Source organism: Mustela lutreola, chromosome 9, assembly GCF_030435805.1.
Source record: "Mustela lutreola isolate mMusLut2 chromosome 9, mMusLut2.pri, whole genome shotgun sequence".
Classification (NCBI taxonomy): Eukaryota; Metazoa; Chordata; class Mammalia; order Carnivora; family Mustelidae; genus Mustela; species Mustela lutreola.
Window position 1 is genome coordinate 61,414,822 of NC_081298.1, and position 25,472 is coordinate 61,440,293.

Here is a 25,472-nt window from a genome sequence, read left to right on the forward strand (position 1 = left end):
TCCTTGATGAACACAGATGCGAAAATTCTCACCAAAATACTAGCCAATAGGATTCAACAGTACATTAAAAGGATTATTCACCACGACCAAGTGGGGTTTATTCCAGGGCTGCAAGGTTGGTTCAACATCCACAAATCAATTAATGTGATACAACACATCAATAAAGGAAAGAACAAGAACCATATGATACTCTCAATAGATGCTGAAAAAGCATTTGACAAAGTACAGCATCCCTTCCTGATCAAAACTCTTCAAAGTGTAGGGATAGAGGGCACATACCTCAATATCATCAAAGCCATCTATGAAAAACCCACCACAAATATCACTCTCAATGGAGAAAAACTGAAAGCTTTTCCGCTAAGGTCAGGAACACGGCAGTGATGTCCATTATCACCACTGCTATTCAACATAGTACTAGAAGTCCTAGCCTCAGCAATCAGACAACAAAAGGAAATTAAAGGCATCCAAATTGGTAAAGAAGAAGTCAAACTATCACTCTTTGCAGATGATATGATATGATACTGTATGTGGAAAACCCAAAAGACTCCACTCCAAAACTGCTAGAACTTGTACAGGAATTCAGTAAACTGTCAGGATATAAAATCAATGCACAGAAATCAGTTGCATTTCTCTACACCAACAACAAGACAGAAGAAAGAGAAATTAAGGAGTCAATCCCATTTACAATTGCACCCCAAACCATAAGATACCTAGGAATAAACCTAACCAAAGAGGCTAAAAATCTATACTCAGAAAACTATAAAGTACTCATGAAATAAATTGAGGAAGACACAAAGAAATGGAAAAATGTTCCATGCTCCTGGATTAGAAGAATAAATATTGTGAAAATGTCTATGCTACCTAAAGCAATCTACACATTTAATGCAATTCCTATCAAAGTACCATCTGTCTTTTTCAAAGAAATGGAACAAATAATTCTAAAATTTTTATGGAACCAGAAAAGACCTTGAATAGCCAAATGGATATTGAAAAAGAAAGCCAAAGTTGGTGGCATCACAATTCCGGACTTCAAGCTCTGTTACAAAGCTGTCATCATCAAGACAGCATGGTACTGGCACAAAAACAGACACATAGATCAATGGAACAGAATAGAGAGCCCAGAAATAGACCCTTGACTCTATGGTCAACTAATCTTTGACAAAGCAGGAAAGAATGTCCAATGGAAAAAAAGACAGCCTCTTCAATAAATGGGTGTTTGGAAAATTGGACAGCCGCATGCAGAAAAATGAAATTGGACTATTTCTTTACACCACACACAAAAATAGACTTAAAATGGATGAAGGACCTCAATGTGAGAAAGGAATCCATCAAAATCCTTCAGGAGAACACAGGCAGCAACCTCTTCGACCTCAGCCACAGCAACATCTTCCTAGGAACATCGCCAAAGGCAAGGGAAGCAAGGGAAAAAATGAACTATTGGGATTTCATCAAGATCAAAAGCTTTTGCACAGCAAAGGAAACAGTTAACAAAATCAAAAGACAACTGACAGAATGGGAGAAGATATTTGCAAACGACATATCAGATAAAGGACTAGTGTCCAAAATTATAAAAAACTTAGCAAACTCAACACCCAAAGAACAAATATTCCAATCAAGAAATGGGTAGAGAACATGAACAGACATTTCTGCAAAGAAGACATCCAGATGGCCAACAGACACATGAAAAAGTGCTCCATATCACTCAGCATCAGGGAAATACAAATCAAAACCACAATGAGATATCACCTCACACCAGTCAGAATGGCTAAAATCAACAAGTCAGGAAATGACAGATGCTGGAGAGGATGTGGAGTAAGGGGAACCCTCCTACACTGTTGGTAGGAATGCAAGCTGGTGCAACCACTTTGGAAAACAGCATGGAGGTTCCTCAAAATGTTGAAAATAGAACTGCCCTATGACCCAGCAACTGCACTACTGGGTATTTACCCTAAAGATACAAACATAGTGATCTGAAGGGGCACGTGCACCCGAATGTTTATAGCAGCAATGTCCACAATAGCCAAACTATGGAAAGAACCTAGATGTCCATCAACAGATGAATGGATAAGGAAGAGGTGGTATATATACACAATGGAATACTATGCAGCCATCAAAAGAAATGAAATCTTGCCATTTGCGACAACATGGATGGAACTAGAGCGTATCATGCTTAGCGAAATAAGTCAAGCAGAGAAAGACAACTATCATATGATCTCCCTGATATGAGGAAGTGGTGATGCAACATGGGGGCTTAAGTGGGTAGGAGAAGAATCAATGAAACAAGATGGGATTGGGAGAGAGACACACCATAAGTGACTCTTAATCTCACAAAACAAACTGAGGGTTGCTGGGGGGAGGGGGGTTGGGAGAAGGGGGGTGGGCTTATAGATGTTGGGGAGGGTATGTGCTTTGGTGAGTGCTGTGAAGTGTGTAAACCTGGCGATTCACAGACCTGTACCCCTGGGGATAAAAATATATGTTTATAAAAAATAAAAAATTAAAAAATTAAAAAAAAAATCATGACCAAAAGTGATTTTTTTAATATATGCAAAACCTATTTAATATTAAAACTTCAATTTAATCCATGACATCAAAAGGCTCTAGAAGAAAAAGGCACATATTCAGGTTGTGTGGGTGGTATAGTTGGTTAAACATAGATTTTACAAATGTTCACCTTTATTCATAATAGCCAAAAACTAGAAAGAGTCTAGACGTCCTTTGAAAGATGAATGGTTAAATAAGCTGTGGTATATACATATCAAAGAATACTATGTAGTGATAAAAAGTAACTATCTGCAACAACTTGCGTACCTTTTCAGGGAAACGGTGCATGACATATAGCCAATTCCATGCTGTGTGATACTATTTATTTAACATTTCAAAATGACAAATTTTTAGAGCTCCAAAGTGTAAGTGGTTGGGGGCCCAGCATGATCGTGTACAGGTGGGTCAACTGTGCATCAGTATTGAAAGGAAGAGAAAGGAAAGTGCTGATGGTCCTAAAAACAGCCTAAGATAGAGACTGGCATCAAATAATCACCTCCAAAAAGAAAGAACCCATTTCTGAGCTGCATTTTCAGCAAGCTTATCTGAAAAACCCAGAGAAACCAGGAGGGATATTTTTGGCTCCAGATTATAGGTAAGTTAAAAACAGACCGTGGAGCTCTCTAAGGGGTCACAGGAGGAGAAGCGATAGTTGGGGTAATTCTCAAAGACCTCAAAAAAAAAATATATATATATATATATATCCTGTCCTGTTTGGAATGTCAGAGTCCTACCAAGAGGAAGGTGGGGGAAAAATGCTGAAAGTGGAATTTATATTGGGCAAGGCTGAAAGATAGGGGATGAAGGGAAGAGAGAAGGTTGATTTATTGAAAGTAGGGATAGCAGCAATTCAGAATAAGGGAGGTAGGTAACAGAAAAAAACATTTTGTGAAAAGAAATTGAGTTGTCACAGAGGGAGGAGGCCTTGCTCAGAGAGGCAGGAATGCTATGCTAATCAACCTGAAATCCTTATAGGTCAATTTCCTGAGGTATGAAAACTCATCTCACTTGATCATGACGACAGAAGAAATTGCACATGGGCCCCTAAGCATAGGTACTATAGTAGTAAAGAGCCAACCAAGCTGAATAATGAAGCAACACACAAGGGAAGCACATTCAACAACATGGTAAGATAAAATTTAAAATGAAACCAGATTAAAATAATTATCTGGTATTGTAAAAGGAGCTAAAAAAAAAAAATAGGAATAAGTAAAAAAAAAAAAAAATGCTATATATCCAGGACAAAGGTAAGGAAGATGGAGTATCTTTGCCATCCCCAACAGAACATATAGAAAACCAAAATAATGGAGTTAACAACAACAACAACAGCAACAACAAAACAAAAACCCAAAACTGCCAGAAAATTAAAGGTGACTTTATTTCTTAGGGAGAGGGGAATTGAGCCTAGTTACTAAATGGGAACTTTGTTTCACTGAAATATTTCACCAGAAGAGTCAACATTCAACACATTTTAATAAAAACACTTAAAGTAAGAAAATACCACTTTAGACATCTAGGCAAAAAATACAAGCCACTAATGAAGGAAATAAATCAGACTGATATCTTATTTATCAAAAATAACACTTCATATCAATAAAATGTTAAGCATCATGTTTAAAATATTTATAAATAAGAAAGTAAAATGTTATAGCCTTAATCAAATTATTAGTCAAAGGATAGGTTACAGAAATAGTGAAAATTTGTGCAAGAGCCTGAAGTGTTTTTCCCACAGATTCTTCCTGAGCAAAGAACAAATGTCAAACAACCACATATTAGTGAAAAGTAGAAATAAGTTTAACTGTAGAACTAAGACCAGCCGGTGGGAATAACTTAATAGAGTAGGCTTGCCATTCACGACAACATGGATGGACCTAGGTGCTATTGTACTAAGTGAAATAAGTCAAACAGACCTAAACAATTACTGTGTGATCTCACTTACATGTGGAATCAAAAAAAAAAAAACAAAAAACAAAACAAACAAACAAACAAAAAAAAACCCAAAAAACAAAATAAATGAACAAACAAAACAAAGCAGAAACAAAAAACACAGAGAACAAACTGATGGTTGCTAGAGGGGAGAAGCGTGGGAGGATGGGCAAAATAGGTGAAGGGAATTAAGAAGCACAAACTTCCAGTTATAAAATAAATAAGTCATAGAGATGGAAAGTACCCCGTAGGGACTAGAGCCCCAAATATCGTAATAACTGTGTGGTGAGAGATGGTGACAACACTTATCATGGTGAGCACTGAGTAATGTATAGAATTATTGAATCACTGTGTTGTATGTCTGAAACTAATATAAACATTGTATGTCAACTCTACTTCAATTAAAAATAGAATCAAATATATAAAATAAATAAAATCAAAATCAACACTTGCAAATCTTGAAAGAAAGAAAGAGGAAAGAAGAAAAAAGAAAGAAAGAAAGAAAGAAAGAAAGAAAGAAAGAAAGAAAGAAAGAAAGAAGAAAGAAAGAATTACAAGAAATTACAAGAGAAAGGAGAGAGAGAGAGGAAGGAAGAAAGGGAGGCAGGAAGATGTGTAAATGTTACATTTTCTGACAATACAGATACATTAATACCAAAAGTAATAAAGTAGAAGAATAAATGAAGAAACTGAATGGCAAGTAGAATAAGTTTATTGATAACATCCTCTGTATTAAAGAAAACACATTTAATTAGATGTTGGTGACCAAGAGGAGGAATAAGAACAAGTTTCAGGGCACCAACAGTATCTAAAGAAAAAAAGAGAACTAAACGTCTTTTTATAAACTCATAGTAAAAATAATCACTAGAACAATAAGCCATAACTGTATGAATGCCACAAGATCCACCCAATAAAGAGTCAGAATGATAGTATATAAGAAAAGGAACCACAAATAAAATAGTACATTGCATCAATGAGTACAATTAGCTCACTTCTACTACAATCAGAACACATCCCTATCTAGTCTTTGTTGTTGGAAGAAAGAAGTCACAGATAAACAGGAGGAGAACGTTAGAATGAACACTGTGGTGTAGGATTTGAGTCAGAGATATCAGTGTAAACTCACATTTATTTTAAAAGAATAGAGATACAGATATAATATACATAAGTGGGCACACGTTGGGTCTATATATATGTATATTTCCTATCTGTGTTTGCTGAAAGTGCCTGGAAACAGTGATATTCTGGTAGTCAAAAGAATACCTAGTCCCCAGATCTTGACTTCTTAATGCTGCTCTCCAGTTAGAGGAACCAGGGCTTCTTGGAGAAATGGATGATTCTGGAGCCAGGATCAAGAAATTACAAGATGAGCCTGGCACACCTTATAGCGCCCACAAACACAGCAGTGTATATATTTATGCAGGCATGTCAAAAGGACACAGAACTCAGAATGAAGGAACTACCACTGTCTAATACTAGACCGATCTAAGCAACAAAGTGAATAATGCCAGTATTGGATTATAGACCAAAGAATAATGTAAATATCAGCGAGTCCATGGTAATATAAACAAACGTCTAATACATAAATAAGATAAGGATAAGAGGCAAAATTTACCTACAGATTACAAATGAAGATATATGCTCTCAGGGGATAGAACTCAATTTTTCTCCCCTAGTGTGAAACTGACTAAAGATTCACTTTTGAAGAATACAGAAAGGGAAAAGTAGTCACTTTCGAGTCTAGAAACCTGGGGAGAGGTAATGTATCCTTAACTCAACCACTTTGAGCTGCCTTTACCTGCTCATCCACACCTCTCCAAAATACAGCTGGTGGGAAAAAGAATGTATGACTATGTGAAAAAAAAACAATCCACATTCTTCTCAGCCCTGGACTACTACGTGAGAGAGAGATAATTTCTTTGTTCTTTAAACCATTGATTTATAGGATATCTTGGTTATAGCACCTTAGCTTATCCATGAAATCTGATTAGTGATCCACTTTTCCTTCCTATACCCTTTCCCTTTGAATTCCTTAAATTCCTTTGGCCCAGTCTGAAACCACATAGTTTGCTTGTATCAGACAATTAAGAGACTTGATAACCACTTACAAGATTATGTTTCTTTGCCCAGGGATAACTGCATTTTAAAAGAAGTGCAAATGAAGCAGACATTCTCAGATGAATTAATCTCTCTCAATGGTAAATTTCCAAAAAAATCATTATTGGAAGATGAGGGAGAGAACTGGAGGTTGTTAAACAAATGTATTTGTTAAGAATATGCATGAATAAATGAAACCAGGTGAATTCCATCCCTATAGCCTCACACATCTACCTTCATACAGCAAATGGTGTGTGAAGGGATATTTAATGTCATGAGTAGCAGGGAAATTAATTCATTCCAAGATTTTTTTTTATTTGACACTGTTGAATAGTTAAACTTAAGAGCATATATGACTCAACCATTAATGTATTTCCCATTTGAATGTCTGCTTGTCTTTAGACAAAAGCATTCCATGGAAATAAGGCAAGCAAGTGTATTAAGAACAGAAGGTCATAAACAATCCATGATTTATGACCTATACAAAAAAAGCTGGCCATGACAGTCTTCGGAATTTTTAAAAATTTCTTAATTGAAACACTTGAAATTGTGAGACCTGGCATTCTTATTTTAAACCTTAGAAATTTCTTTTTGGACAGGTAGAATCATGTAATTCTATGATTCATAGAATTACATGATTCAGAATTTGAGAGGCAGAGCAGGTGTTAGGGAACATCTCATCCACAACCCCATGGTGTCCAGAGTCCAATGCCAAGATCCTGGTCCTCCTCCCTTTACTGGTGGGTACTGTGCCGACTCCACAACTAGAATCTCTTGTCGGGAAGGCTGTTCCAACTCCCACACTCTCCTTGCTAAAGAAAGAGACACAACTGGACACCAGCATTAGCTACTTTCCTCCGTTTATATCAACCAATGTCTTCCCATCTTTCAAGTCTTGTTGTATGCTTACTCAGACTATGCAAAGCAAATACTCAGCTTTCTCTCCTAGTTTTTATTAATTTCATCCTGATAAGCTTTTGTTTAATTGGCCACATCCTAAGAGAGTTGGTATGTGGGCTCTATTGTTTTTTTACTCCCAGGACTCTGTAATATTTGTCTGAATGACTGTTGGAAGATCTGCTTTAGTAGATGTTTAGTAACTTGAGTAACTTTATCCCTCACAAGAATTTCTTTGTGTAGTCTAATATGGAAGACCAGGGATTGGCAAACTCTTTCTGGAAAGAAGCGGTTCCATATAGCCTCTGTGGCGATCACTCAGTTCTGCAGTTTTAGCACCGAAGCAGTCAGAGAAAATATGTATAGGGATGCATATTGCTGTGTTGTAATAAAACTTTATTTGCAAAAAGAGTGGGTGGGCCAGCCTTGGCTCAAGGGCTGAAGTCTGACAATCCCTATGATGGATGGTTAGATGTGAGGCTGCTTTGTTAATATAAATAAAATTTGAATTAATCACTCTTTAAATATTTGGCAAGTATGTTCAGTACTGGATCTGCTTTCCCAAAGCTAGATAATAGCACTCATTGTGCATAAAGTATATCCTAAATGAATAACATTATATATGTGTGTAATTTGTGTTATTTACATATCACCTCATTTGGTAACATAGGTAGACAGGTTGAAGTAGTTAAAAGTAGTCTGAGACTTGGAAGCTATAGCTTTTACTAACCAGATCATTTTCTACTTACTGTAACATCATGGGCAAATAGCAGAATATTTCTGCACTACAATTTTTGAAAGTGAATGCATCGCTATCCACATTGTCCCTGCTCATACGCTGGTATGCTAGATGTCCTTGCATTGCCTATGGCTTCCAGACCAACCTTGAGGATGTGCGAACACATCCAATACAACAATACAGATTCAAAATTGCCATAAATAGGAGGTGGGGCAAGTGTTAGAACAGAAGGCCCTTGGCCAGTATCTGGTAGGGTCAGTCTTGATAAATAGAGTGTGTGGGTAAAACATAAATTTCAGCATCCACAGACATCTGACAAGCAAGACAAAAGTAGCAGGGGAAAATTTAAGAAGGAAAACGGAAATTATACATTAGAAATGTGATACAATCAGCTTAGCGATCCCAGAAAACAGTGGTGAAATTTCTGGGAGACTGTCAGTGGGACTGGCCAAAACTTTCAGATAAATAGCAAAGATAAGAATCTGGATCCATGGGACGCCTGGGTGGCTCAGTTGGTTGGACAACTGCCTTCGGCTTAGGTCATGATCTCGGAGTCCCGGGATCGAGTCCCGCATCGGGCTCCCAGCTCCACGGGGAGTCTGCTTCTCTCTCTGCCCTTCTCCTCACTCATGCTCTCTCTCCCTGTCTCTCTCTCAAATAAATAAATAAAATCTTTAAAAAAAAAAAAAAAAGAATCTGGATCCAACAGAGAGACAGCCCCTGATCTTTGAGATACAAAGGCAAGATGCGATTCTCTGTGCTTTTTCTGTGAACACACACTCCCCTGACTTCTTCATTTCACTGAATTTCCAAAGCTATCCTTGACCTGTTTTATCTTTACTTTCTACTTGGCCTTCATAGAAATCACTCATTTACAACCTTCCGTCATATAAATTGTTCTGGTGTTTTCCTTCTGGCTTTTAATTCTCCTATTGTAAAGCCTGAAGACACCATAGACTACTATTTATTTTGTATCCTTACCCATAATATCTTGGCTTCAAATTTAGGTCCCTAAGCTATCTAAATTGTTCTGCTAACCAAATTAAATCCCAGAGCTTAGAGCAGCCACAGAAAAGGTTTCCTACATCTCATCCTGGTGCTTTAATTGAAATTAAAGTAAATTATTCACACAGTGCACATTAATGTTGGCGCTGCTCCTTCTGCCTTCTTCCCAAATGACATTATGAGTTATGCCAAACTAAACTCATTTCCATTTTTGATATGGTTAACGAGTGGTAGATGAGGGGAATGCCATTGACAGAGTATAACTTGATTTCAGTCAGGCATTTAGGAAAAACAATGACTCTCTTACTTTCCTTTTGGATATGACTAATAAATATTAATTGCATGATACAAGGATATTTAGATAAAAATTGCCAAGATTTGATTAATTGATTGATAAGAATGAGAAAGAAAAATTCCACTTCTAGTCATTTTCTTCATTTCCTCTTTGACCAAGCTTTGTGGATCAAATGCTATGTCACCATTCAAAGTGTTTTTAAAAATTAATGCCATAAGATATTTTTAAGGGGATGAAACTATGTGTATAAGCATTGTATGTGCATATATCTGTATCTCCATCATCTATCTATCTATCATCTACCTAGTTTAGAGGTAAAAGACTGGTTAGAAACATGCTGTTGTTTCAAATGCTCTCAAATGTCTCTGAATGATGGGATTTAGGTTAATTTTTTGCCCCCTTTATTTTCCAATATTTTCTAACCTTTAGGAAGCAGATACCATTATCTTTTCAATAATAAAATAAAATTATATGAATTATGGATAGATTAAACTATGGTCAAAGCCAACTAGTAAAAGTGAGTGAAACTAAATGCAAAGCCCTAAATTTTCATGCCAAAATCAATATAAGTGTATGTGGGGTAGAAGAGACACTTGCTGTTTACTCAAAAAAATCTGTCAGGCAATTGCACTACTGTTTACCCAAAGAATACAAAAATACTAATTCAAAGGGATATATGCCCCCCAGTGTTTATAGCAACATTATCTACAATAGCCACATTATGGAAACACCCTAAATATCCATTGATTGAAGAATGGATAAAGATGATGTGATATATGCAATGGAATATTACTCAGCCATATAAAGAATGAAATATTGTTGTTTACAATGACATAGATGGAGCGGGAGAGTATTATGCTAAGTTAAATAAGTCAGTCAGAGAAAGACAAATACTATATGATTTCCCTCATATGTGGAATTTAAGAAACAAAACAGATGAACATAGGGAAAAAAAAGAGAGAGGAAAACCAAGAAACGGACTGTTAACTCTAGAGAACAAATTGATGGTTAACAGAAAGGAAGTGCGTGGGGGGATGGGTGAAATAGGAGATGGAGATTAAGGAGGGCACTTGTGATGAGCTCTGGGTGATGTATGGAAGTGTGGAATCACTACATTGTACACCTGAAACTAGTATCACACTGCATGTTAATTAACTGGAATTTAAATAAAAACTTGAAGAAGATCTGGTATCTTAGCTAGGCTTAGGCACAAAAGGAACCTGCAGGGTCACAATTCCTAAAAGAACTAGGAGATGCCAGGTCCTGCAGTCAAAGGTGTTTTGAAGAATTCCAGTCTCTATTTCTCTCAGGGAGTAACAATTCATAGCTCATCACAGAAACCTTGGGTCCCTTCATCATTGCATTGAGAACTCTCTCCACTCCAGCTGCTCCAGGGTTCCTCCCTTGCTGCCCCCACCCTTGGACATGAATTCCCACAGCTCACCGGTAATCCTGCCTCTGTGTTCACTTTCCAGTTCTGATCCAGTCAGAATCCAAATAGTTATTGGTGCTGATCCCCAAACAGTTGGCCCCAGATGGGTTCATGAATGCATGTCACATTTTATTTTCCCAAGTTCACGAAGTGGAAGTGAATGTGTCCATACTTAGAACTTTGTGAAATCAGAACTGATACCCCATGTCTGAATGTTCCCCAAGATGTTCTTAAAGTGCCCAAGCTCTTGTTTGGTGTTAGGGTTAGTAAATCTTGGGGCACCTGGGTGGCTCATTCTGCCAAACATCTGACTCTTGATTTTGGCTTGGGTCATGATCTCAAGGTCGTGAGACTGAGCCTCCATGGGGCTCTGTGCACAGCAGGGAGTCTGCTGGAGATTCTCTCTCTCTCCTTCTCCTTCTTCTGCTTCCCCCACTCATGCTTTCTCTCTTACTTTCTCTAAAATAAATAAATAAGTCTTTTCTTAAAAAAAGATTAGTAAATTTTTTTTTAAGATTTTATTTATTTATTTGACAAACAGAGATCACAAGTAGGCAGAGAGGCAGGCAGAGAAAGAGGAGGAAGCAGGCTCCCGGCTGAGCAAAAAGCCCAGTGCAGGGCTGTATCCCAGGACCCTGAGATCATGACCTGAGCCAAAAATAAAGGCTTTAACCCACCAAGCAACCCAGGTGCCCCTAAAAATGATTATAATTCTTACAAAGCTCAGCCTTTTTGTATTGACTGCAGGACTTTTGCTGTGTATACCATATATTTCTTTATGTCATTAATCATTGGTAAAACCTCACTGTTTTCCCCCCAAAATAAGGAGAATCACTGAAGGTATGGAAGCATATTAAGAATAACATATAGGTGAGCAACTAAAGAAAGATATTGTCTTTTTATAAAAAAAGGTCATAGTCATAACATTGAATTTCTACTATTCAATGAGATGTTTAGATTATATAGACTCAAGAGGAAACCCATTATTTTATATGACTTAAAGATTCCAATATGACGGGTGAAATACAGTATTCTCAGAAGAAATTCCTATAGTCTATTCACCCTTCCAACCTTATCTCTTCATTTCAACACTTCTTTCTTGCTGTTTAGAGAGAATGAGGAGAAGTAAGACGAAAATAGAGATGGCTTCTCTCTGTCCCTTGTGGGGTCACATGGATATGGTTCATTGAAGTTCCTCTCTAAATGGGATTTCGTATTTTACTTAAGGTACTTTGTTTAATATTCTATGTCTGTGGACTGGAGTGCCAGAAGAACATGTGACTTTCAGGGTCTGTAGTAGATCTTCGATTCTAGTAAAGCCAGATGACAGGAATATTTTGAAAGGCCAGTTTTAATTTTCTTCTATATCCAGAGCTTACTGAAGAAATCATAAACTGGATAGTATTATAATAAACAGCAGAATGCCTAAGTCAGAACCTGAGAAGAACCTCCATCATTTAGTAACACTGTATGAGCCATCAATTTGGTCTTCTTTCTACCTCAGTTAACTGATTTTTTTTTTTTTTTTGAAGTGACTGTGGGACAGTAAAGAGAAAACTGTATTTTTCTTTCTGGAAAGAATAATATCCCATTGAGGTATGAAATTTAAGATTTGTCCTTGCCAGCCTTAAGAGTATCATTGAGAAGTAGTAGGTTTAGCCAATAGTCTGCTTTGTGTATGTATGTACCACATAAATGGTGAGGCTTATAGGGTAAGCAGTGCACTCATTCTGGACTAAACATGGCGCATCGGATCAGCACACTGACTAGGTGTTAGCCTAGGAAATCTCACACTACAAACATGAGAAACAAAGGGCTGATTCTGGGATAACTCATTAATGAGAAAGTTACCAAAAAAAAAAAAAAACACCCCCAAACAAAAAATAACCCACAAATTATTGCCTGGAATCATTATGCTTAAATCACCCCAGAGAGTTAGAGTTCATTCCCGTAATGCCAGGAAGAGTTCACATCTTTTCACATGAATGCTACTTTGAACAACACTGACCATTTTTCTACTCTCTTCCTTAAATTCTAACCCAAACAGTGTGATGGTCCTGGGGACAAAAAGGCAAAAAAAAAAAAAAAAAAAAATCATGATCTGGTAAATTATTTGTACCTGTTTGAGAGGCTGTATTCATCTGAGGTGCACTGTATTATTTATTACAAAGTATAAATATTTATTAAGTGTGCAGCGTATCTTTTCTCCAAAAAGGAATAACATCAACAACAAACAAACAAATCTCTAAACTCTTTTGAACACTACCAAACTAAATATTCCAGTCAGATTACAGCGTTCTGTGGCAGGCTACTGATTTAAATATTGCATGCTTCCGACAAGCTGCCCTCTGGTTCTACTCCCATGATCACATGACTCTCATTCTTATTTCGGGCCCCATGTGTATTCAGTACCGCAGGTCCCTATAAACCCCAAGGGAAACTTCGAGAGTCCTGAGTGAACAGAATTTTGTTTTGTGCTTAAAAAAATTCACAAGCTTTTTAGAATTTCATCTCTTTATATCCTTTGTTGTAATACCAGAAATGTCAAAGAACTATTGAAGTTAAATCTTTTCGAGGGAAAAAAATAAAACAAAACATACAATCTTCCCTACTGATTAACACTTACGACATGATGACTTCATGTAGTCACATTAAAATACCTAACTCGTGATAGTCCAGAAGCATTCTCACGCTTTTCCACAAAATCTTGGTGAATTCTAATACTTTGGTTGGCTAATAAATAAAATGAAAAATGATTACTAAATAGACAAGTAATATTTCTACCTTATCAAGTCAATTTTTTTTATCTCTCATGATTGTATCTTTCACTTGGTGGGTTCTGGCATAATATCTCAACATCAGGTCAAGTTATTATTTTTTTATTTTTATATTTCTATATCTGTGATCTCTTTGTATAAAGCTGCTTGTTACAACTCTAACGTTCTCCTTTTAGAATGCATCAGATAAACCACTCATATATACACTCAGACACACACCCTTATACACTCAGACATACTCACATGCAATTATACACACAAATACTCATACACACACACATATACACATACATATATACTCACACATTCACACACACACACACGCACGCACAATCACACACACACATTGTTTCCTTAATACAGTTTGGGTCGGGTGCCTGGGTGGCTCAGTGGGTTAAGCCGCTGCCTTCGGCTCAGGTCATGATCTCAGGGTCCTGGGATCGAGTCCCACATCGGGCTCTCTGCTCAGCAGGGGGCCTGCTTCCCTTCCTCTCTCTCTCTGCCTGACTCTGCCTACTTGTGATCTCTGTCAAATAAATAAATAAAATCTTTAAAAAAAAATACAGTTTGGGTCTCAGAAACACTCAATGCTATCCTGAAGATAGTTAACCATTAAAAAGTGGAAGCTACAAAATTAAATATAAGACAATCCCATTTTCACCAGAGCTATCCTTGAAGATCCACAAGAACAGGGCCAATTCCGACCAGCTTCCACGCTCTACCTCTGCAGGCAGCTACAGGAACTGACCCAGTCACAGCAGAATCCATGGTTTGATGAGTACACAAACAAATACATTAAAAGTTGTGTTTAATTTTGGCTTTTAATTTTTTAAAACTGAAGACTGAACGAGTTAATTAAAATCGCTTTTCGTAAATGATGACTTTGCTATTAAATATTGGTAATTTGGCAAATCTAATCCTAAGAAGCACAAAAAAAAAAAAAAAGATTCTGAAATTAACATGTGCTTCGAAATTTCAAAGTCACTTACGAGTTTTCATTATGGAAGCAGTCCTACTCCGGTTGTTACAGAACAGCAAGAACATATAGCGTGCAAGATGTAATGAGAATTTAAATCTCAGAAATAAATAACGTTAAAATCTTTGTGTATTTCCTTCCAGATTTACTTCTGCAAGTCTGTGAAATTTTAGAAAATTATATTATAATGCTGGCTTGATAACTTCCTTTGTCTAGGTATTAATATACTGTGGGCACCTTCTGAGATCATAAATTTATCATCTACATCATCTCTAATGGAGGTGTATCATTGCATTTATGCTAACTCCAAGATTTATTTTAAAATTATCTTTAAATTAGTCTTTTTAAAATTACTATTATTTTCAACCGTTTTTCATCCTCTGACAAACATTCTACTTTGGAGAATCATCCTGTTCCACATTTAATCAAGATTTAGGGCTGAAGAGCAAAAGTGAGTTCTAGACCCTTTTTGCAAAACGCCTTGCCTGGTGTAGCAATGCTTGGCTCGCATCTGTTGCTCTGATTCGAAAGTCTAATGTAATGCCTTGAGCATGAAAAGAGCTATAGAGGAGGCTATGATCTTCATTTTTCCTAAAATCTCCGTTAAAGAAAAAAATGTAATTTGTCTTAGTTTATTAAGATGTAAAAGGGCTATAAAATGTAATGTATAAATATACATCATTGACTAGTGTTTTAATTGTCTTCCCTTAAAACATTTACTCAGTGGTTCCACAGGAAAATATATTCTTCAGTAATAGTCAGTCTCCTTGGGAATACATGAAACAGCATATTATAAAATTAGATACATTTTATATGTGCATAACTATCTTTGTGAAGAAAATCCTCCTTGTAAGTTGTGATATCATTAGCCGCAATAATTATAACAAAAATAACATTACGGATATGTTATGTTTTGTATAAAAGCTGTAATTATAACCAAAGGGAAAGAAATCTTTACATTAAGTTAAAACTCAGTAAACCAATTTGATTTTGCATGGATTCATTCTCTTGCTCTTTTCTTGGTTGCATTTTTTTCTTTTCACAATAGAAAGTATGATTTTAATCATAACAGCTATCTTACAAATAAATATTTCGCAATAAATAAATAAAGTGAAATCCCCACTCTACTTGATTACAAAGCTTATTTAACTCAAAATAGTATTGCAAATAGTCACTCACCCTTTGGTCCTGGAAAAGTAATGATTTATGCCAAGCACAAGGCAGAAAATATACTTAATTTATTCATTGCACAACCTATACACCACCTCAGGGTGGGGTGGGGGGAAGGCTGGAAAAACATTGTGAGCTAATAAATTATTTCTCCTTGTTTGGAGGCCTGTCACTATGGTATACTGCTAGTAAAGCTTATAAATGATTCTTATTCTGGAGATGTTGATAAAAAAGGGAAAAATTGGGCTGTATGATTAAGCTCTGCTTATTTTTCTTTATAAAATTTTGATAGAAAAATGGGTAATTAATTAGGCTTTCATCAGAAAATCGTGGACAAGGAATGACCATGAAAAAATACTCTAAAATGTCCACGATTTTTTTTCTTTTCCTCACATGTGAAAATATGTTTTTCTGATTTCTGTATTCTCTTCATATTATTCCCTGTAAATGTCAGCATTTGAATAAACTTCCCAGATCCTACTCCCAGACAGACGTCTACACAGTTGACATAATCCAGATAATTCATGCAAAAATACGCAAATAAAAAACCCTTCTTATTGCATTTGTAACACCCTTATTTCTTCTTTCTTGACCTGAATTACCCCCATATTAGCTCTCTGTAGAGCACCAATTCAAAAATAAATATTGACCCAACACTTTATTTTGTGTTGTGTAGACTTGGCAATGTACAGCCAATAAAAGCTACATTAGAGCATCTGAACACTCAATTTAACCCTGAAAATTTGCATTTATAATTGATGGTTATGTTTAGCTGATTAACAGTATAGAGAAACACTCTGAAGATTACCAGTGAATTCCACTTATTTTGTAAAATAAAACCTAAGTAAGACACTGGTTGAATTTCAATCTACCCCACGATGAGCTGGATTAGAAGTAATTCCATGTGAAGGCTCCTAAATTCATTTTTCTAAAATAAGATGAAGTAAAGAGACAAAAAATTAAATAAATAAACACAGCAAACATCATGAAATAGTGAAAAGATTATTTAGTCATTTTTAAATAGTTTGAGTGCTGTTGCTAAATATCTTGAAGCTCTCAAAAGACAGATAATTTAACATATCATATATGTAAGTTAAAGAAAAATAAGATGGACTCAAGGATGTTGACAATGCTGAATAGATCTCGAAATATTAAAATTCAAGTATTTTAGCATTAAGTAATTCAAGATTAAGAAAAATAAAAGACCCTTCTGGAGAAATATTTTCCTTCAATTTTGTGTCACCCTGTAATTTCTTTTGGAAAACTCCTCTTTTAAAAGACTAACTGAAATAAGATTTAGTAAAAGGTAGCAACCAATAATTTAAGTTATTGAATGGATTTTATTTTAATTTTAGACTTAAAAAATTTTTTACAGCAGTCTCTTCACCACCGCCAAGGCTTCAAATTTTGCCATTGACGGAGAACGAAAACAAACAAAAAACTCCACTCGGGGTATTTCCTTTAATTGAAGAAAAGGTGTTATTTGATCAGAATTGATGAATAGAACTTACATCGTTTTTGATAATTTGTGAACAACCTTAAATATGGGGGGAAGAAATAAGAAAGGAAAATCTATCACGTAAGGGAAAAGGACCATGTTGGGAAAGGGGTGTTAATCAGAATCAAGTCATGGAGGGTTTATCTAGATAGATCAGCACAAGCCACACCTGGATTTCCTTTCATTCAACCTTCAGGTATGGCTCTCACAGTCACTACCAACCGGGGGCAGCACGCTGCGGGTCATACAAAGATGACCGCTAATTTTGTTTATTCCCTTATAGCTCTCCTTTCTTCCAGAAAGTTTAGATGGTACAAAGGCATAGAGCACCTAGTTTAATGTTGTCTAAAATAGATTTACAGCTTTTTCTCAAGCTTATCCACATAGGATTCCAATTCTTTTTAAAACATGAGGGTCACTATGTGGGGTCTCAGGAGAATAGGGAAATGAGTGCCTTAGGGTTTGGCCATGTTTACATGTTCTCAAAGCAGGTACAGCCACCCCTAGCTCAGGATGGCCAGAAGTTTTAACAGCCCCGAGGGAACAAGTTTGTCCACCAGGCCAAGACCTCACAGACTGGCACTCAGCTACAGCGAGGCCGCCAGATCCCACACTGGAAAGGACGTCTAGTCACTGACGGCATGCTTAACTAGTATGAGCCTAACCTAGGTCAACCACGTTACAACCCAGATGGATAGATTTTCAAAGAATCAACTTAAAAAAAAATTTTTTTTATTTTTTATTTTTTAGATTTTATTCAAATTCAGGTTAGTTAACAAATAGTGAATTATTAGTTTTAGGGGTAGAATGTAGTGATTCATCAGTGGCATTTCACACCCAGTTCTAATCACATCAAGTACCCTCTTTAATGCCCATCACTCAATTAGTCCAGCCCCCCATCCACCTCCCCTCCAGGAACTCTCATTTTTTTTTCCTTATTGCTAAGAGTCCCTTAGAGTTTGCCGCCTTCTGTTTTTATCTTATTTTATCTTCTCAATTCTTCCCATATCACCTACAATACTACAACACCCTCCCCCCAAAAATGAACTCAAAAATGACTTGATTTAAATTGAATAATGATGGAGCCAACTGCATGCTAATTGTTAGCAAAAAAAAAAAAAAAAAAGAAGAAGAAAAATTTAAAAAAAAAAAAACAGATTAAAAATAACAAAAAAACAAATTTGGTGCTTGTGTTTCTTTCTTCTTTGAAGAAGACAGAATTGTGGGGGTAGGGGGTGGATTAAATATTTGTGCATCCATTTTCTAACCTTTTTAAAAATGTAAACTCTTTTTCAACATAGAGCATGTCTATGACTCATGATCTAGAAAAAAAAAATTTTTTTTTTTTTGCTTTAACATCAGGAAAATGGAGAAAGAACATAGCACAGGTAATGATTAAATAAAATTTCATAATTAATAAAATGGTGTGGGGAGTAGGTAAAAGGGCCTTTGGATATCTTGAATACATTTACTTATTTTAATAGTCAGAGATAAGGAAAACACAGATATTTCTCCATGTTGAACTCAACTCACCTTTTGGTGAGGTCCTAAGACTTCAGGGACATTCTGAAAGGATCTCTAGATATATGCACAAACATATATATATATATATATATATATATATATATATATATATATATATAGGAACCACTTTCTAAAATGATTCCAACTGATTCTGAGAAGAAAATAAACATATATTTCCTATAGTCACATGTACACTGGACTTCCTTGCTTATATCTGTCCCACTCTATCTTCATTCTGGTGTATTTTCAATACGGTGTGTCACCTTCATTTGTCTATCTCCCTCCTATATTCATATTGTTTTGTACATATGTCTTACTGTGAACAATGTTCCAACTAATTACACAATGAGGCATTTCCTGTCTCCTGTATTTTTCTGTTGTTTTTTTTTTCAAACGGCTACTAATGATACATTTCTTTATGAAATTTATGTTAAATTCAAATAAAGGACAAAAGATGATTGAGATGAATTTTGTGATAGAATACATTCCTAGGCTCTGCCCTATACTAGTACCCATCTCTTTCCCCCTTTCCCCAGGCTCAGCATATTTGTCAGTTTCTTGACTTGAGATTGTGTGCCTACAGGGCAGATGTGATGTACTGCTCCATCATTCTGCATGGCTCAGAGCGGGATGTTAGTGCTTACAGAAATTCTAAACATAATACCAATAATAATTGTATGTAGTGCATTCGAGATACGTTCATTAAATAACAGTTATGCAGTAGCACGCTTTGTGGCTTCCCAAGAATATAGATGAACGTGTCTGTGTGTGTGCATGGATGTGTGTGTGTGTGTGTCTGTGTCTGTATGCATGTAAGCATGTTGCCCAGTACACCCTGACACACAAAACTAATTCAGGACAAAACCCTTTCCTCTTTTATTTCAATGTGCTTTTTTACTGTCATACCGAACATAAAATCTCTAATTATTCCTTATATATTATCAACATGTTCTATGTTTTAGTAGCATGTCTAACTTTATGCAGACAGTATAGGAAAATGGTTTGGGGGATCAATTCTGCATAGAGCTAACTTCGTTAACATTTGTAAGAATAATTTGGCCTTGATTTTTTTTTCAGTTAACCAGATTTAAGTGGAAGTATACATAAGCATGTTCTCATATGAATAACTTACTAATGAGTGAACAATAGTGAATATAGAATGCTTTATGATATTTAATTTTTATCTTTCTTATTAATCCTTAATGCATACCATGTGAAATACAAACACAGGTCTTCTCATGGTTCTTTAAAACTATCTTATGGTCAGTAAAAGCAAAATCAGAGTCTACTCATTAGGTGACGGGTAATTGATTTGATGGAGTCAAAGTTAGTTTACAAAATCTGGAATCCACTAATTAGAACTTGTGTATGATTTTGGAAGGGACATTGCCTACCTTCTTTATAGAATTGGTCTTTTTAAAATGATCTGAGATAAATATTTTTGAGGCTTCATCCTGCTTCTATAACTATGGGTTGGAAATTGGGGCTTTTGAAATTATGTTTTTTGCTTTTTTTTTTTTTTTTTTTTTTTTTTTTTTTTTTTGTATCCCTAGGAGGCAGCCCTGCCCTACTTCCACCTAGACATATCTCATCCCATTTTATTTTCACCACCGGAACAAAACCTGCTGCACACAGAGGTTCAGTTGCTCTAAAGCAAACCCATCTGATGCTGTATGGATTTGTACTACACAGACCGTAATTGGGTCTGAAAAGAAAATTAACTCCATGCAAGAACACAGAAAGTAAAATAAAGAAATTAGGCTTTCTCTGGAGCCCTCCAGTGAAAGAATGTAGACTATGTAGAATATTATGGAGTTTCAAGATGCAAAGTTTGGTTATAAAAAATGTTTAGTGGGGTCTTATTATGTAGAAAATGTGCTAAGCATCCCACATAGAGTATTCCACTTAATTTGTACAACATTCCTACAGTGTAGGTGGTAACTGTCCCAATGTTACAAAGGATAAAAGCTTTAAGGCTCAGAGAAGCTGAACATCTTTCCAGAGACCATGTGACAGTGGCTGGAGAACAAGCTTCTGACCTAGGCAAGTAGGATTTCATCTGCACTTAACCATTTCTATGGCTAATATTTGTTTATCGATTTATCCAATAAAAACAACTTGACATTCATGAATGTTATGGACATGTGAAGATTTCAAGATCCTCAATGAATATTGGCTATTTGAGATATATGACTTCTCTCTCTTAGCAGTAAAATGCAAATGAGTCACCTACAACTGGGGAAGGGAAGAAATTTCAAATCCCTCCCCTTAGGGCTTTTTAATAGCCTTGATAGAACGGAATTTGAAATGCTAAGTGAAATGTTTATGAAGAGTAGTGGACTGATTAACAGATCTGTTTTTCATTAATATACGTAATGTAAAACTCCAGCAAAAAAAAAAACGATAAATCTTCTAAAACAATGTTTCAGTTTCTGTTATACTAACCACCACTTTATTTTTCTTGTTTCTTTTGTTTAAGTTTATAGCTAATGTCCAGGAAGCATTCTGATTTGTTTTGTTCGGTGACTATAGCAATTGCGATGAAAAATACAATATGAGTACAATTCTCAGGTATTAACTTCCAAGACAAATCCTAGCTGGACTGCAGATGGTAGCTTCTCTTCAGAAAGGCATTTTTCCTTTTCCTACTACAGGACTGGAAGAACCTGAATTATGAAAACGAATCTAGTTTCACTCTTGTCTGAGCTCATACAATAAAGAAAAAGTTTGAAATACATTTTTAAATAGTTCCCAAAACAATTGGCTCTGCCAAAATATGGCTAGCTTCTTAGAATTTAAGACATCCAACCCAATTCAACCCTAGACTTTTTCGGTATCCTTTTCTGGTTCTCTGTGTTGTAAACCTATGTGACTATCCCAGAATGCATGAAATTTACACAAGAATATGTTCAAAGGCATAAAATGAGCAAAAAAAAATATGACAACACAAAACACAAAATGACCCAGTATTGTGAGTAGACCCCATTCTAGGTGCTGTTCTGTTCTGTTTGACGTTCAATGAGCCAGTGCTTGTGAGTGTAGGTGTATTTTCACTTCCCTGGCTTGTCTCAGAATTACAAAAACTTCATGTCCCACACATTAGTTTGGAAATTGAAGTTCATTTTCATTTCAGGGAAACCAATATAAGGAAGGGCAGTTGAGTTATACAGGTAGACCTTAAGCCTTTATATAACAGATGGTTATTATTAATAACCACTATTTTTGTCTTACAATCTTACACTGGGGTCAAATGAAGCAAGAGAGAGCTGAAGACTTTCCATCTGCAGAGGTAAACCTGGGTAAACTTTTACAATATCTGGTTAGTCTTGGGCACTCTTCCACCCTTATTCTGTGCCACAGGGGCTCATTGTATTTATATTTCTGCAACTGCACTTTTCAGAGTAACTATCATATATGGCAAACCCTAAGCTTAATAAATAACAATTATAGTGTTTGTAATCATAATGATAACAGTAAGAAATATTGAATAAGCAGTTTCTATGTGTCACTTTTCTAAAGGTCTCATAGCTGTTTGTCCTTTTATTTTATACTGTAGTGCTATAGGGCCAGTAGTTTTTATTATACCATTTTGTGGATGAAAGAACTAAAAACTTCCTAGAAAATGGCATATGAAAAGCAAAACACTCAATTCATATAAAATTATAAATGGCTAATAACTATCAGCAATTACTGCCAAGAAAATACACTTGCTACTTTGGAAGAACCCCTAACTGATAAATTTTTAATCAATAAAATTAATAAATTAAAGAAAAATTTTCAGTGGTTAGAGAAAAGACATTTGAGGAAGTCATCCATCAATGATAAAAGTCAGAGCAACAAAAGAATAGAAGGGAGCCTCTTCAATGCAGTTAAAAGCATTTACCAAAAATCTGCTGCTGGTATACTTAGATAGGGTTCTCCAGAGAAACAGAACCAGCAGTATGAACAGTTAGTTGGACAGACAGGTGATAGATAGATACATAGATACATAGATAGATTTATTACAACCAAAAGGAATTGACTCATGCTCTTATGGAAACTGGCAAGTCCCAAGATCTGCTTTGTGAGCTGTCAATCTGGACACCCAGGATTGTCAGTGGCTTCGTTCCAGTTCAAATCCTAATATCTAAAAACCAGGAGAGCCAAAGATGTAGTTCACGTCCAAAGGCCAACAGAAATGAGATCCAGGAAATTCTGATGTTTTAGTTCAAGTATAAAGGCAGAGGACAGCCTGTATCTCAGTTTTAAAGCCATCTTTAAAGCCATTCTCCCTTACTTGGAGAAGGGTTGGGCTTTTTGTTCTTTTTAGGTCTTCAAATGATTGGGGAGGATAAATTGCTTTATTCCATCTACATACTAAAATGTTAATCTCATTCAAAGATACCCTTATAGAAACACCTAATATAATGTTTGACCACATATCTGCACACCTTTTGGCCCACCTAAATCGACACATAAAAATTAATCACTACGGTGAAAAACTGATACTTTCTCCCAAAGATCAGGACAAAGGCAATGATGTCCTCTCTTACCACTCCTGTTCAACCACATACTAGAAGTCTTAGATAATTTAATAAGACTGGAAAAGAAAGAGAAAACATACATATTGGAAGGAAGAAATAATGTTGTCTGTATTCACAGATGCCGTAATTATCTATGTAGAAAATCCTAAAGAATTGATTTAAAAAACAAAACAAAACAAAACAAACCCTCCAAGAATTACTAAAAATATGCAAGATTTCAGAATATAAGGTTAATATCCAAAGCTCAAATATTTTCTTAAATGCTAGCAATGAGGAGTTGGAATTTGAAATTTATACAAATACATTCTATGGTAGCACCAAAAAAAAAAAAAAAAAAAAAAAAGAAAAGAAATAAAGAAAAAACAAGTAAATAAGTATAAATCTAACACAATATAGATAACATCCACAGACAAAAAAACTATCAAATTCTGATGGAGGAAATCACTCAAGATCTAAATAGATGATGAAATAGTCCATGTTCACAAAATAAAAGGCAATATTGTTAAAGTATTAATTCTTTCCAAATCAACTGATAGATTCAACAGTGTCTCAATTAAGATCCCAGCAAGCTATTTTGGTTTATATGACAAGTTCCAAAGTCTTAGAACAGCTAATGTAATACAGAAAAAAGAACAAAGATAGATGATGCACACTACCCAATTCCAAAATTTACTAAGAAGCTACAGTAATCAAGATTCCATGGTATTTGCAAAAGAAGATACTTTGATTCATGCAAAAAAGTAGAGAGCCCCCAAATCAATCCCTACAAATATAATCAACCGATCTTCAGCAAAGGAGGAAAAGCATTTATTTTCAATAAATGATGCTGAAACAATTGGATGGTCATACTTTTTAAAATGAACCTAAACACAGACCTTACACCTTTCATAAAAATTCAAAATAGACCATGGGCATAAGTGTAAAAGGTAACACTATAAAACTTCTAGGAGAAAATCTATGTGACCTTGGATTAGTAATGTTATTATATGTTATATACAACCACAAAAGCATAATGCATGAGAAAAATTGATAAGCTGGAATTTACTAAAATTAACAACCTATGTTTTGTGAAAGATGCTTAAGAGGAAAAAGAAAACAGCTCACGAGTTCTAAGAAAATATTTGCAAAGCACATATCTGATAAAGGAACTATATTCAAAATACACAAGGAACCTTAAAACTCAACATAAGAAACCAATAGCCCGATTTAAAAAAAAAAATTTTTATAAACATATATTTTTATCCCCAGGGGTACAGGTCTGCGAATCACCAGGTTTACACACTTCACAGCACTCACCATAGCACATACCCTCCCCAATGTCCATAACCCCCAGCCCCCCTCCCCCCAGCAACCCTCAGTTTGTTTTGTGAGATTAAGAGTCACTTAGGGTTTGTCTCCCTCCCAATCCCATCTTGTTTCATTTATTCTTCTTCTACCCCTTTAACCCCCCGATTTTTAAAACTAGGCCAAAGTTCTGAACCCTCCTCATCACAGATATAAATTCACCTATAAAAGATTCTGAATGTCAACTGTCACCAGGAAATTGCAAAATAAAACAACAAAATTCCACAGCACATACATTAGAATGTCTGGAATTCAAAGCCAATAGCACCTAAGGTTGGTAAGGATGTGTAGCTCTTGTTCTTTACTGATGGAAGTGAAAAATGTACAGCCATTTTGGTAGACAGATTGGCAATTTCTTACAGAACTAAACATGGTCTTTATATAAAATCCAGCGATCAGTTTCTTACGTATTAATCCAACTGATTTGAAAACATATCCACACATGAATGTGTATAGCATCTTTATTCATAATCACAAAGTTCAGAAGCAACCAAGATTTCCTTTTATAGGTGAATGGATAAAGAAACAATGGCACTTTCATACAATAGAATATTTATCATTTAGCACTAAAAAGAAATGAGCTTTCCAGCCACAAAAAGATAAATCTTAAATACATATTTGTAAGTGAAGGAAGCCAGTCTGAAAATGCTATGTTCTGTATGATTCTAATGATATGACATTCTGGAAAAGCAAAGAGTAGAGACAGTAAACAAATCAGTGGTTTC